Here is a 14815-nt window from a genome sequence, read left to right on the forward strand (position 1 = left end):
TACCAGACAGGTAGTCGTGCAACCCGCGATTCCAGCAACTGCTACCTTCGAGCTAAAATGCCACATACTCGCCCAACTCAAGGACATCCCATTCTACGGGAAAGATCACAAAGACGCATACAAGCACATCGACGAGGTCAACGACATAGCCGACTACTTCAACATTCTAATGTGCCTCGTGAGACCGTTCTGCTTCGTATGCTACCAGTGACATTTTAGGGAGCCACGAAAGATTGGCTAAAATCACTCCCTCCAGTGTCCATCACTACATGGGCCAACTTGCACTACAAATCAATCAATGGGCACCGGGTGAACTTCCAAGCAATACTGGGTGAAGACTTTATTGACAAATTTTTCCCTCCTTCAAAAATAGCAAAATTGAATAAAGCCATTGCCAATTTCGAGCAACAACCAGGCGAGTCACTATATGAGGCGTGGGAGAGATACAAAGGCTTGTTGAGGAATTTCCCCCACAATGACTTGAACATTCAACAAGAAGTCTCCATTTTCTATGATGGAGTAAATGTTACAACAAGGTAGCTCCTTGACTCCCAAGGATCACTCACGAAGAAAAACCCGCAGTTATAAAAGAGCTAATTGAATAATTCTCTAAGCACTTTAGAGAATATCATAATTTAAGGAATGACTTGACTCGTGGGGCGGTGAACTCGGTGTCCGATAATATGGCGGCGGTAATGGCTAAATTTGATAGTTTGGACCGAAGAATGACAAAGATGGATCAATCCATCCATACCATTCGGGTGGGACGTGAGAATTGTAGCGGGCCTCACCTTACTAAAGATTGTGATCTAGACGAGCATGGGAACCGAAAAGTGCAAGTATGTTATTCTAGTGGCGATAGATATGATGAAGATTGGCGAAAACCGAAAAAAGAGTGGCTACCATACGACGAGTACAAGAAGGCAAAGGAGGAGAAATATTGGATGAAGACAAGAGGGTTTTATCAAAAGGAGGAGCCGGTGTAAGAAAAGAAATTGGACTTTGAAGATATGCTTACAAGATTTGCAGCTGCATCCGAGAAAAGCCACAACGAAATCGATGTTGCAATAAGAGAACAACAAAACATGATGAAAGAGCAACAAGCATTGATGAGGAACCAGCAAGTTTCTATTCTCAACATTGAAAAACAGTTGGGCCAACTTGCACTACAAATCAATCAATGGGCACCGGGTGAACTTCCAAGCAATACCGAAAAAAATCCGAGGGGCGCTCAAATCAACATTGTGACGACTAGAAGTGGGAAGATAATTACCCCTCTGACAGTTGACCCAACTCGTCGAGTCAAGGATAAGGACTCGACGAGTCCGCAGTCTGAACAGAAAAATGACCCCCCTTTGAAAACTTATCAACCTCCATTGCCATTTCCAAGTCGGGCTAGACAAGAGAAGCAGAATGAAGACTATCAAAAGTTCCTGGAACACATCAAAGCCCTCCAAATCAATATTCCTTTCATCGAAGCGGTTGCACAAATGCCAAATACGCAAAATTCTTAAAGGAGCTACTCACTAATCGAAAGAAGTTGGAAGAGGTGTCCAAGGTGGTGCTTATTGAGAATTGTTTAGCCGCGATGTTGAACAAATTACCAAAGAAGATGGGGGACCCGGGTAGCTTAACTTTGCCATGCCAATTCGGGAATCTAGCTACTAATTATGCATTACCGGATTCGAGGGCGAGTGTTAATCTCATGCCATACTCTTTCTTTAAGAAGTTGAACCTTCCGGAGCCAAAACCAATCCATATGGCAATTCATTTAGCAAATAAGATGGTGACATTTCCAAGGGGAATATGCGAGGACTTATTGATCAAAGTTGATAAATTCGTATTCCCTGCGGACTTCATAGTGCTAGACATGGAAGAGGACCACCAAGTGCCAATCATTCTTGGAAGACCTTTCCTAAATACTGTAAGTGCCATAGTAGACATGAGAGAATCCAAGCTTACCCTTTGGGTGGGAGATGAGTCAGTTACATTTGGAGTTGATCGAGCCATGAAACATTCCAAGCATAGTGACGACACGGCCTTCTCGGTGGACGTTTTCGACGAGCTAATGGAAGAATTGAAAGAACACAAGTCAAGTGAATCCACATATGCCCTTGAAGATGACTTTGATGCTGAACAAGACCTGGAGGAGATACAGAAACTGCTCGAAGAAGCTGAATATGAAGAAATAATCATAAATGCAGAAAGGTCGACTCGACTAGTCGCAGGCACTGACTCGACGAGTCCGTGTCAAAAATCATAACAAGACGGGAATTTTGGTCGGGACTCGACAAGTCCCCTCTTTGGACTCGACGTGTTCAACATACAAAACACAAAATTAGAGCTGAAAACTTTGCCTGAACATTTAGAATACTCATTTTTCGAAGAAAGTGAATAAAAGCCTGTTATCATTGCTTCCGATCTCACCAAAGCTGAAAAAGAAGAGTTAGTCCAAGTTTTAAAGAAAAGGAAGAATGCCATCACATGGAAAATAACTGATATAAAAGGAATAAGTCCTTCATATTACTCCCATAAGATAATCCTTGAAGAAGGTGCAAAGTCGGTAGTACAACACCAAAGGCATTTAAACCCGAACATGCAAGAGGTGGCCAAGAAAGAAGTTGTCAAGCTCTTAGATGCGGGGTTAATATACTCCATTTTTGATAGCCCATTGGTTAGTCCCGTTCAAGTAGTGCCAAAGAAAGGAGGAATGACGGTCATCACAAACGAGAAGAACGAGCTTATACCTACCCGGACAGTAACCGGTTGGCGGGTGTGCATCGATTATCGAAAGCTAAACGATGCCACTTGCAAAGACCACTTTCCTCTCCCTTTTATTGATAAAATGATTGAGCGTTTATCGGGACATAGCTATTATTGTTTTTTAGATGGGTTTTTAGGCTATTTTCAAATCCCCATAGACCCAATTGATCAAGAGAAGACCACTTTTACTTGTCTAAGTGGAACATTTGCTTATCGACCATGCCCTTTGGGTTATGCAATGCGCTGACGACCTTCCAAAGATGCATGACGGTGATATTCCATGATATGGTGGGAAAATTCATGGAAGTATTCATGGATGACTTTTCTATTTTTGGCTCTTCTTTTCATGATTGTCTTACTAACCTCAACTTGATGCTTGCTAGGTGTGAAAAGACCAATTTAGTATTGAATTGGGAGAAATGCCACTTTATGGTGAAAGAAGGCATTGTATTAGGCCATAAAGTATCCAAGGCGGGGATTGAGGTGGATCGGGTTAAAATTGACACAATTGCTAAATTACCCCCACCAACTAATGTAAAGGGCGTTAGGAGTTTTCTAGGTAACGCGGGTTTTTACCGTCGCTTTATTAAAAAAATTTCAAAAATTACTAGACCTTACTCAACTACTTTTGAAAGATGCACCTTTTAATTTTTCTAAAGAATGTTTAGCTTCTTTTGAAATTTTGAAAGAAAAATTAACAAACGCCCCGATCATTACCGCCCCGAATTGTAACTTACTGTTTGAAATAACATGTGATGCAAGTGAGTTTGCCTTAGGAGTTGTACTTGGCCAAAGGGTTGACAAGCACTTTCAACCCATTTACTATGCCAGCAAGACCCTTAATCCTACCCAAGAAAATTACACCACAATGGGAAAAGAATTATTAGCTGTGGTGTATGCCTTTGACAAATTTTGTCCCTATTTAATTTTGTCCAAAACAACTATGTTTGCTGACCATTATGCTATTAAGTACTTGTTTGCCAAGCAGGATGCGAAGCCGAGGTAGATTCGATGGGTGCTGCTACTTCAAGAATTTAACATAGAGATCAAGGACAAAAAGGGGATGGAAAATGTAGCTGTTGACCATCTTTCCAGATTAGAAAATCCGGCAAGGGAAGAAATAGATGAGAAGGGTATTAAAGATAGATTCCCGGAAGAATACTTGATGGTGATTATGGGGGAAGAACGGTGGTATGCTGATATTGCAAATTTCTTGGCTTGAGTATTTCTTCCAAAAGGGCTCACTCATCAACAAAAGAAGAAGCTCTTCTTAGAAATTAAATATTATTTCTGGGATGAGCCTTATATTTTTAGGAGTTGTGCGGATGGGATTATTAGAAGATGTGTATTTGGCAAGGAAATCCGTGACATTCTAGAGCATTGCCACAATGGGCCGGCAGGAGGACATCATGGTGTACAATTCAAAGCTAAGAAAGTTTTTGATGCGGGGTTCTATTGGCGTACTATCTTCAAGGATGTTGTTACATACGTGAGGGAATGTGATGCTTGCCAAAGAATGGGTAATATATCGGCAAGGAATGAAATGCCTCAAAGAAGTATTCAAGTTTGTGAAGTCTTTGATGTTTGGGGTGTGGATTTCATGGGACCCTTTCCTTCATCCAAAGGCAATAAATACATACTTATGACGGTGGATTATGTGTCAAAATGGGAAGAAGCGCAAGCATTACCAACTAATGATGCTAGGGTGGTGGTAAAATTCCTAAAGAAATTATTTTCTAGATTTGGAGTGCCAAAAGCTTTGATTAGTGATAGAGGAACCCACTTTACTAATGATCAACTAGCAAAAGTGTTGCAAAAATATGGTGTGCACCATAGATTTTCAATACCATATCATCCACAAACAAATGGGCAAACCGAAATTACAAATCGGGCACTTAAAAGGATTTTGGAGAGATCGATGGGTGGTAATAGAAAAGATTGGGCGGATAAATTGGATAATGCACTTTGGGCCTTCCGAACCACATTCAAGACACCCATTGGAACCACACCCTATAGGCTCGTTTATGGCAAAAATTGTCATTTACCCGTGGAGCTTGAACATAAAGCCTATTGGGCTTTTAAAACATGCATTTTTTAGCCAAACGAGTTGCGTGCCAATCGACTATTGCAAATGAATGCTTTGGAGGAATTGAGAAATGAGTCTTACACTAACTCATTGATTTATAAAGACAAGACTAAAAGATGGCATGATGCAAGGTTAAAGGGTAATAAAGAGTTTGAAGAAGGGCAAAAAGGTCTTTTGTACAATTCAAGACTAAAGATCTTTCTGGGAAAATTGCGCACTCGTTGGTTCGGGCCTTTTACAATCAAGCATGTATATCGATACAGGCTGATTGAGTTATGGAGCGAGGATGGGTGGAGCTTTAAAGTTAATGGGCATAGGATCAAGAGATATGAAGAAGGAATGCCAAAGGATGAAGGACTAGAAGAAGGGTTGGACTTGGAGAAAGCAGCTGCAATGTAGAGCGGGAAGGAGTCCAGCTAAAGACTCCTAAAAAAGAAGCGCTTACGGGAGGCAACCCGCTGCTTGAGTTTGCTTTCTTTTTTACCTTTCCTTTTCATTTTGTTTTTCATCTTTTATTTTCTTTTGTGTGGTTTTCTTAGGATTTCTTCAATCTAAATCTTCTTATTCGTCTAAAATGATTGCTTGAGGACAACCAAGGTTTGAGTGTGGGGTGTGGTGGAAACATTTCAAAAAGAGTAAAATTTTTCAAAAAATTTTTCACACAGAATAAAAGACTCGCCGAGTCAGGATTACCTACTCGACGAGTCCATTTGGAAATGAGACCATTAAATTGCGATGCTACTCACCGAGTCAGGAACCTACTCGACGAGTCGACTTTATAACCGGAAAATAAATAAATAATTTTAAACTCTGTAAATTAGGGTTTTTACCCTAATAGGTAAACGTTATTCATTCCATCAGCCACCATAGCCCACTCGACGAGCAAGTTTTCTCTCAAGCAAGCATCCCAAAATTTTCGTGATTTCTTTAATTTCTCACCAAAAGGTAAGATCTTTTACTCCCAATTCTGTTAAAGGTTCAATATTTGGTAGCTTCATGCCATAATTTGTTAGATTCCTGATTTTTGAACTTGACATGATTTTTAGTGTTTCAATTTTGGTTGATTTAGAGTGTTATAGTTGAAATTGTTTGTGAATTAACACTTGGTATACAACCCTAGAGAAACCCCTGAAACAAATTTTGAGTATCAATGGCTGATTTGTTCCGAATCAGGTCCGATTTCCGCGAGCAGTTCATATGACTCGCCGAGTCTGTTCATGGACTCGATGAGTCCACGCTGTAACTGTCCAGATTTTTTTTAATTTTTAATATTTCTGTGGTTTTGTTTTGTGTTGATTTTGCTGAAAATGTTCAGAGTAGGCCAAAGCTCAAGGGGAACCCGAGGGGAATTCTCGTGGTTTAATTTTCCACAAGTTGTTTCAAAGCCCACTTTGGCTAGATGGAAGAGGAAGCTCGAGACACTCAAGGGAAAGGACATTTACGTGCCCAGTGAATTGAATTAGGAATGGATGGGTCAAGTGGGTTTGACGGAGGCGTTAAATCCTTACTTGACTAAGGTTTTTGTTCAAAATGGGATCTCAATTACTTGCAATTGTTGGAGGAGGTTGTTCCAAATACAAGAACCAGTGTACTGGGAGATTTGCCTATATTTATTTGCCACGGTATCATTTCAGGGAGGGAATGATTTTTATAATCAAAATGTTTTAACTTTCTGCCTCGGAGGTGAATACCGTGAATGCAGTATAGCGGAGTTGGGTTGGAGACTGGGCATCTATGATGGATCTGACGTTATGACTGAAGCTTTCAGGTTGTTTTTGGAGAATAGTAACAAAGAACTTCTGGAGGGAACAGTTGGTGCAAATTGGTGGAATACAATAGCGAATAGAGTCTACGTTCCTTCGGCGGCTCAAGAGGGGAGCATAAGATCCCCCATTCACCGTTTGATTCACCGCTTGATTGCTAGTACCATAAACATGTGGAAATATGACGACAAGGTCCCGACCCTTGATATCTTCTACTTATGGTGAATTATTATGCTAAATACATTTTGAAATCTTCCTTATTGTTTAGCGAAGTATTTGGGAGAGGGAGCAGTGAAGAATCAAAGTACTTCAAATTAAATGGTGGAATGTTTGTGACCCGCTTGGCAAGGTCGTATAGTGTGTTGGAGAGAGGAGGCAGAAATATGTTGACTATGTTACCCACACCTCCTTTTCGTGTTATGCTTTATAGAAGGGAAAAAATTGTGGAAGATTATGGTGGTGGTCATTTTGCAATTTCGGAAGATGATGATGTGATAGCTCCCGAGGAACCGGGTAGGCGGGTTAGGCCAAGACAAGATCGTACACATGAAGACCCAACGGTAATCCCGGTGGAAGAAGAATTACCAATGGATTGGTATAATGTGGAGTTGAGAAGATATCAAGATGATATTGGGCAAGGTATAAACTACAATTATATGGTTCTTGCCCATATGATGAACCACATGCACATTCCACCGATGGACGGGCCCGGGTACTAGCATATTAGGAATTGGGAAGAAAGGGTAAATTATAGGCAAAGAGGAGTAGGAGGAAGTGGAGGCGGGGATGGAGACGACGAAGAAGATGAAGATTAACTATCCTTTTTTGTTTTTTATTTATTTGTGTGTTTCAAGACAATCTTTATTTTCCTTGGTTTGGTTTGTTTTTCTTTTGGTTGATGTTTGAAACTTGTAGTAACTAGGATTTTTAGTTGTTTTCTTTTTTTGTTGCATGTGTTTGTTTTTGGTCTTTTCAGTTTAAGGGTGAGGGATGAATGCAAGAATATAGAGTCAAGGATAACCAAGAAAAAAAATCGAGTCTAGGCAAGAGAAATAGAAGTTTTGAGTCCGAGTATGGGTCCGATCATGAAAAGGGTTAAAGAGTTCTTATTTACTGAAGAAAAATGAAGGGGAGTGTCACTTTGATATTACCCAAACACACCAAAAACGGATCTGAAGCAGAAAATCATTCTTTGTCCATACAGCGCTTACTCGTCGAGTGCATATCTAGTACTCGACGAGTCCAACAGAAAAAACACGATTTTTCTGCTTTTATAACTATAACTCGGCGAGTCATTAACTCGACGAGTTTCTCAACTTCTTATTTCCCGCTTGATGATTCGATGCCCTTTGATGCTGGTTTTGGCTATATTATTTGAAGATCATTTTCCGAGCATTTCCAAGAGCCTATTCTTTTATATTTGGAGTTGTACACACGAGACTTGACGCCCGAGGTATGGATGAGTTGTTCCCATTCCTAAAGTCAATTAAATATGGAGCTTTAAATGAAGAAAATCAACCTTGCCACTACTATCCCAGGGGAGTTTGTTACAATTCCCTTTTTTACTTTTATGTTTTTATCATGCATGATGTGCAATGGGGACATTGCATAAATTAAGTTTGGGGTAGGGGGTTGGTTATATTATTAATTTAGAATTTTATTCAATTTTAAAAATTTTGCATAAAAAATTGCTAGGGTTAATTTAGGAAATCCTGGTAAAGCAATTAGGATTCATACTAGTATTGTGTTTAATGATTATATGAGGACCCAAATTTTTAGTTGAGCCTATACACGTTATAATACATTTGTGGCCCCCTTTATTCTAGTGAAATCATGGGACAAAAACACAACCCCGCTTAGTTTGAGGGATGCAATATGTTTAGCCTCGTGTACTTGAAATGTATACAGGAAGACTAATACCTTAACCAATAAAGGATGAAGTTAAGCTCCTTGTTTAAGCATGTAGGTTTTGAGTGAAAAAAGTGAGGTACATGTTTAAAAATAAGAGAGAAATTACCGAAAAGTTAAAGAATTTTGGAGCAATTAAAGTATGAAGTATGGAGATCAAAATTCAAAAGTTGAAGATGCCAAAAATCAAACAAAGAAGGTGGTGAATTCAAAGAGATAAAAGATCAAATAAGTGAAGAATTCAAAGAGCTCCATTGTGGTATCAAAGTTGTAATTTTTCTAGAATTTATGTATGCTTGGTAGTTTAACCAAAAATGACTTGAGGTTAAGGAAGTTTTCCGTTGATGGGTTATTAGGGATGCATAAAATGAGCATTGTTCAAAAGAAGTGGGCAAGTGTTTATGAGGATTGTGAGTATTTAGGATTAGGGGGGTCTTTAGGAAAAAATTTAGACACAAATGCATGCGTTGCGGTCTTGGCATAATGGCTGGGTTTGATTATAATTGTCTTATATGGTACTAGTGTGTTAAAATTCAGTTTTGCTTGTGGGCAAACAAAAGTCAAGTGTGGGGTATTTTGATATGTGCATATTTAGTTATATATTTTGTCTAAAATCTTAATACTTTTTGGCTAATTTGTCCTAATTATTGAACAAAAGGTACTTAATTGTGTTTAAATTGTATTTTCAGCCTAAAAGACATGCTCGAGTTGAAAAGGAAGCGAGATTAGCAAATGGAAGCTCGGGAAATAAGAAAGAAGAAAATGATGCTAAAAGAGTGAAGAACTCGGCGAGTTGGCCATCGACTCGCCAAGTAGACACGAATATTCGTGACCATCAGGTGCCTTACCGTACACGGATTTTAAGTGATGGACTCTGTGAGTCGGTGTATTGAGTCGATGAGTCGCCCCTGTTTTTAGAAAACTATATAAAGGGCACAAACGCACAAGACAAGGACTTCTCTCTGGAACTTTAGAGCGACTAATCTGCAAAGAAAAGGATTCTTGGAGCTCTGAAACTCGAGATTGCACCCTAGATACCAATTTGGAAGAAATCTAAAGGCAAAATTCATTCTTTTTCCCTTAATCTTTTGTTTAGAATATGTTTCAACCATTAGATTTAGTTTTTGAGATGTTTTCTACTGTAAATATGAGCTAAAACTCATAACTTCTGTTTAGGCTAGATGAATTTATAACTATGGTTTGATTTTATGGTTGGATTAATTAGATTTGGTAAATTTGTCTTGTTGAGCTTGTTAAAAGACCCTTATGTGTTGATCATGATTATTTTTCTGTTAGTAGTCAAGTTATTGGGTTGCATGAATATCATCTTAATTACTTGAATCATACGGATTTGTGAACACAATATTGTATGCCTAGTATTAGTGATTATGAACCTAGGATTAACTAGAAAAATAAGTAAATCAACGTGTAAGCATGTATGATGAACAACCATACATGAGTCAATTAAATTGATAAATTTAGTTAATATTACAAGTCTCACTTGATCCGAATCTGTAATCTAGTAAGCTTGTTAGTTTAATTAATTAGCCACTTTTTGAATTAATTAGTTTGCTAAGGATTAGTAATAATGAATATGAACCTAGTCACATTAATTCGATAGCTAATGACAAATTAATCCATTGCACTTGCCAAAAAATCAACCATAGGAATAAATGATTCAAACCTGAACATAAATCTCTTTTAATATTGAATCTAGTACCCTTTATTTGCATTAGTTGTTAGTTATTTTAGTTTGAGTGTTAGCCATTTATTTAAGTTTCTAGTCTTATAAAACTAGAGAAAAACCATTCGTTTTATTGTTAGTTTTAATTAGATAATTTAGTTGTTAGTTTAATTATTACCGTTCCCTATGTTCGATACCCTGCTTGCTTGAACTAAAGTACTATCGATAGGTACACTGTCTGCGTGTGTTTTTTTATTTGAGTTTGTTAGGATTAAAACTAGTTTGCTTTGTACACATCATTGTGGCATGGTGATGTTATGTGGCAGACCAGTGGGCAGTTCAGGTGCCGGTGAGGGATCAGGCTCGGGCTCTAGAGCCGGGCACCTGGATGAGCAGATAAGAGAGTTTATTTCAGCTAAGATTACATGCAATATTTTAAACCAGACTCATGTGATCTTTAGTACGGTCAAGGAGGGCATTATGGAGATTTTGGACGCGAGATTGGATGCGTTCCGCACCACAATGGGGGCCTTGATGGGGGCGCGCACATTGACGTTCAGGGTGTTCAGAGCCTGTGGAGCTCCAGACTATCATGGGGCTAAGGACCCCATTGCTTGCAGCCGGTGGTTGGCAGATGTCGCCAACGCTTTCCGTTCTAGCCGGTGTCCCGAGGGGGACAAGGTCCGACTCGCCTCCTGTCTTCTGACGGACAGAGCGCGTGATTGGTGGGAGGAGGTTGGACATGCTATTGGGGATGATGCCGCCTTGGACGCGATGACATGGAGGGACTTCTACGCCAGGTTAAAGGCCGAGTTTGCACCATTTATTGAGGTGTAACAGTTAGCACGGGAGTTCTAGGACCTCCAGCAGACTACAGAGACAGTGGCGGAGATCACCGCCAAGTTCATAGAGAGAGCCCTTCTTGTTCCGCAGTATGTGGCGGACGAGTAGATGAAGAAGGCTCGATACCACGAGATGCTGAGGAGCGACACTAGACAGTTCGTGAACCGATCTAGCTGCAAGACGCTGGAGGATATGATCGCTCGAGCTAGGGAGACATATATCGATTTAGAGACAGACAGGAAAAGGAATTCGGATGAGGTTCATACATCCGCGGGATCGGGCAAGAGGCCCAAGACATCAGATTCTAGGTCGAGAGGTCATCAGGACCGTAGCCGCTGTGGCAAGTGCGGCAGGACACACGAGGGTGCATGTAGGAGCGGTAGTGGAAGTGATTATGGTTTCTTCAAGTGCGGCCGGATCGGTCATTATAGCAGGGATTGTACTGCTACCACCACCCAGGGATCAGACCTGATCTGTTTCCATTTCAGTCAACGGGGCCACAAGAAGGCCCAATGTACGAGTTTGGCTGCAGCGGGACAGGTGATGGCACCTGCCCCTGCGACAGTGAGGATCACCGACGAGCCTCAGGGTCAGGCAGAGGCGCCTACGAGGAGGAGTAGGGCATTCCATTTGGTTACAGAGGAGACACGAACAGCTTCTGATGTTGCAGGTGCGTATCTTTTTCTTCCCTATCCGTTTTTATTTATGATTTTATTGTTATTTTCTCGCATCCATATGAGTAGTTGTATCTCGGGATTATACTTCATAATTATGTTCGGATTATATGCCATTTGCATACCATGGGTCTTAGGGTAGTAGTGTGGGGACGTCTCCGTATAAAGTAGATTCTCAGGATGCAGTAGCTATAGCAAGTGGGATTGGAACCCGTGAAGTGTTCCCATAGTCTTGAAGGGTCTTACTGCTTTAGTGTCGGTTAGTTTTGGGGGACACTAATAGTGGTAAGCGTTGGTTGCCAGCAAGATTGATCACTGGATGATGCGAAGGATTGGGGATCTTTCCAGCCGGGGGTGCTGTAAGATGTTAGTTAAACCAAAGTGGGGGAGAGTTCACCAAGGGTTCAGGCATAGAAGGAAGTGTGGATTTAGGATGAGTTCGCATTCTCGTCAGGAAGGGAGAAAGCCCATGGGCTGATTTGGACTGAGGGGCATGTGAGTTAGGAGTTTGGGAAAATTTCCCAACGTAGGCCCGTATCTCCTATTTAGCATGATCAGAATCAGGAAGGGGACTCGTATCTCCGCTGATCAGAATCAGAATAAGTGTGGGAAAATTTGGTAAGACTGTGGGTTAGCCGCAACATTCATTAGCAGCCAGTTAGCAGAGTGTGGGTGGGCGCCCGTATCTCCTAGTCAGCAGAGTGTGGGCGATGCCCGTATCTCCTAGTTAGCATGATCAGAATCAGGAAGGGATATGTAGATAGGATTCGAGATGAAGTTGTACCCGCGTAGCCCTAGATAGGTGAGACCCGGGGGCAAGGTCACTCATTAGTATGGTTTGGGTGAGACTCGTGGGTGAGGCCCGTGCGAACTTACCAAGGCAGGTGAGACTCGTGGGAGAGGGTGTTCATTGGTTCAGTAACTGGGTGGAATCCGATATTCCAGATAGTGGACAGATAAGTTTGGACCTGGGAGGTCCCGGTTCCTTCGGAAGGTAGATAAGAGACAGCGTGATGTTCGGGCAGAAGTAATGATTATGAAGGTTCTTGTGTGTAGGGTAGCTTACGGATAGGAAGAGCGAAGACACTTATAGTTGGATTAAATAATCTTAGAGTAAGGTGTTGTTTGTTTTTTTGAAGCTAAAATGTCTGCAGTCTGCGGACCACATCTGTAAGCCTCTACAGCAGAAGAGATGGACCAAACGTCTACAATCTGCAATAAGAAGACTGTTTGTTTTTTAACTTCTGCAGGTTGCTGATATAAACAGAATTTTAAATAAAATGATTTTACAAATTTAAAATGATTTTTCAACACCAAAATTTTAATAATAATAATTATACAACACTAAAAATAAAATTCATGCAACTAAATTAGTCTTACAATAACAAAAGTTTGGTTTTGCAACAACAATTTCATTTAAAACAATTTAATATATATTGTGCATCAACGACCACATTGTTATTTCGAAACGAGACATTAGGCTCATCATATCGTGCGAAATACTCATCGCTCAGTCCTTCTTTCCTTATAAAATTATGAAGTGTGAAAATTAGTAATACATTATACAATTCATATTAGAATAGAAGTTATTAATATACAAAAATTATATAATATACAAAAATTATTAATGGCTTATATAATTCAAATGCAAGACTTTTATAAATACTTTAATATAACCAGTTTTTTGGTCTTAAAACAATAGGCATATCACTTTCTTTTAAAAAATTCTGGTCGCACATCGTAAAAGTAGAAACATCATTATTGAAAAAAAATCAATAAACAAATATATACATTAATAATTAAATAAACTTAAAATAAAGAAGTTATAATCACAAGGAAGAAATATAAAAGGTGTTTTCTTTCAATATGATGGATTTGGGAAGCGTCGATAGAAAAAAAATGCATATGTTTTTTTTTGTTTGTTTTGGTTTAGGTTTATTGGACTTGTGAAGAGGTTAGAAGACATTGGTTCATGTCTGTGCCAAGAAGACCTCGTGCATACGTTTTTAAGTCTGTGTACTTAAAAAAACGGTCTGCGAGGGCATATGTATGCGCGTGGAGTGGTCACGCAGATCTACAACCAAAAAACAAACAACACCTAATTGATTTGACTCTGTTGCGCATCTCTCATCTGAGTCTAACCGTTGTAGGGATGAATCTTTTACTTGAAGGATTATCTGAGCCTCCTGTAAAGTATGATTGTCCTACAGATAGTTATGTGTGGGTAGTATGTCAGGGAGACATACCAGCATGGATTTGGAATTGGGAAAAGCAGAAGTGATTTGCTGAAGCTGAAGTACACTTCCTTCGGGATGGAAGTTCGATTGGTTTCGGTAGTCTTGAGAAGAATGGATTGCGCGTAGAACCATCAGTTGCGTTCCTCGAATCGTTGGTTTGGATACGGGTGTGGGTAAGGAGCGATTTCGAGGACGAAATCCAATTTAATTAGGGGAGAGTTGTAACACCCGGTTTTGAAAGTACTCGGTTCTGGCTTCGGAGGCCAAGGGTATAGACGTAATGTGACGATTCGGTCTTTTATGGGTTTGGGTCTTATTCGGAAGGTTTTAGGATTGGGGGTGTGGCTAGAGCGGAGGGCTTCCCGCCACCTTTTCGTGGATATAAAGTTCGTCGGAAACGGACTTAGAACGAAAAAGTTATAACACATTGAAGTTATTGGCAATATTGGTCCCTAATAGAGAAAATTGGCAAGAAGGAACCATGCATGCAAGGTGGCCAGCACGTCATTACGCCCAACGTAAGCTGGGGGTACGCCCAACGTAGAGGAGTAAGTGGACGCGGGGGTTGGAGAAGTACGCCCAGCGTACGCTCAGAGGTCCTAAACCCTAATTTTGGGGCTAAACACTATATAATGAACACAATGCCCTAGATATCAGCCTCCCTCTCACCCTTAGACAGCCACCACGAAACCCTACTCCTTCTTTAAGTGTTCTTAGAGCTTAGGAGGCTATTAGAGAGCATTTTAGTGTTGTGAATCCATTTTCCAAGAAAGTGAGGAGCAAAGCAAGGTGGTGGTTCAAAGGAGAAGTTGTAGATCTAAGATTGTTGTTCCATTTCAGATCATCTTGAGGTATAA

The 14815-nt window shown here is 40.3% G+C and overlaps 1 non-coding gene across 1 annotated transcript; it reads right to left on the bottom strand.

Annotated features, from left to right (window-relative positions):
- Positions 1-375: 375 nt before the first annotated feature.
- On the bottom strand, positions 376-482 carry LOC145161765 (small nucleolar RNA R71). The gene has a single exon (XR_013738640.1). It is a non-coding gene; the product is annotated as a small nucleolar RNA R71 (small nucleolar RNA).
- Between the last annotated feature and the right edge of the window lie 14333 nt (positions 483-14815).

Source organism: Lactuca virosa, chromosome 2 (assembly GCF_052849685.1).
Source record: "Lactuca virosa cultivar CGN04683 chromosome 2, Lactuca_virosa_CGN04683_v6, whole genome shotgun sequence".
Lineage (NCBI taxonomy): Eukaryota > Viridiplantae > Streptophyta > Magnoliopsida > Asterales > Asteraceae > Lactuca > Lactuca virosa.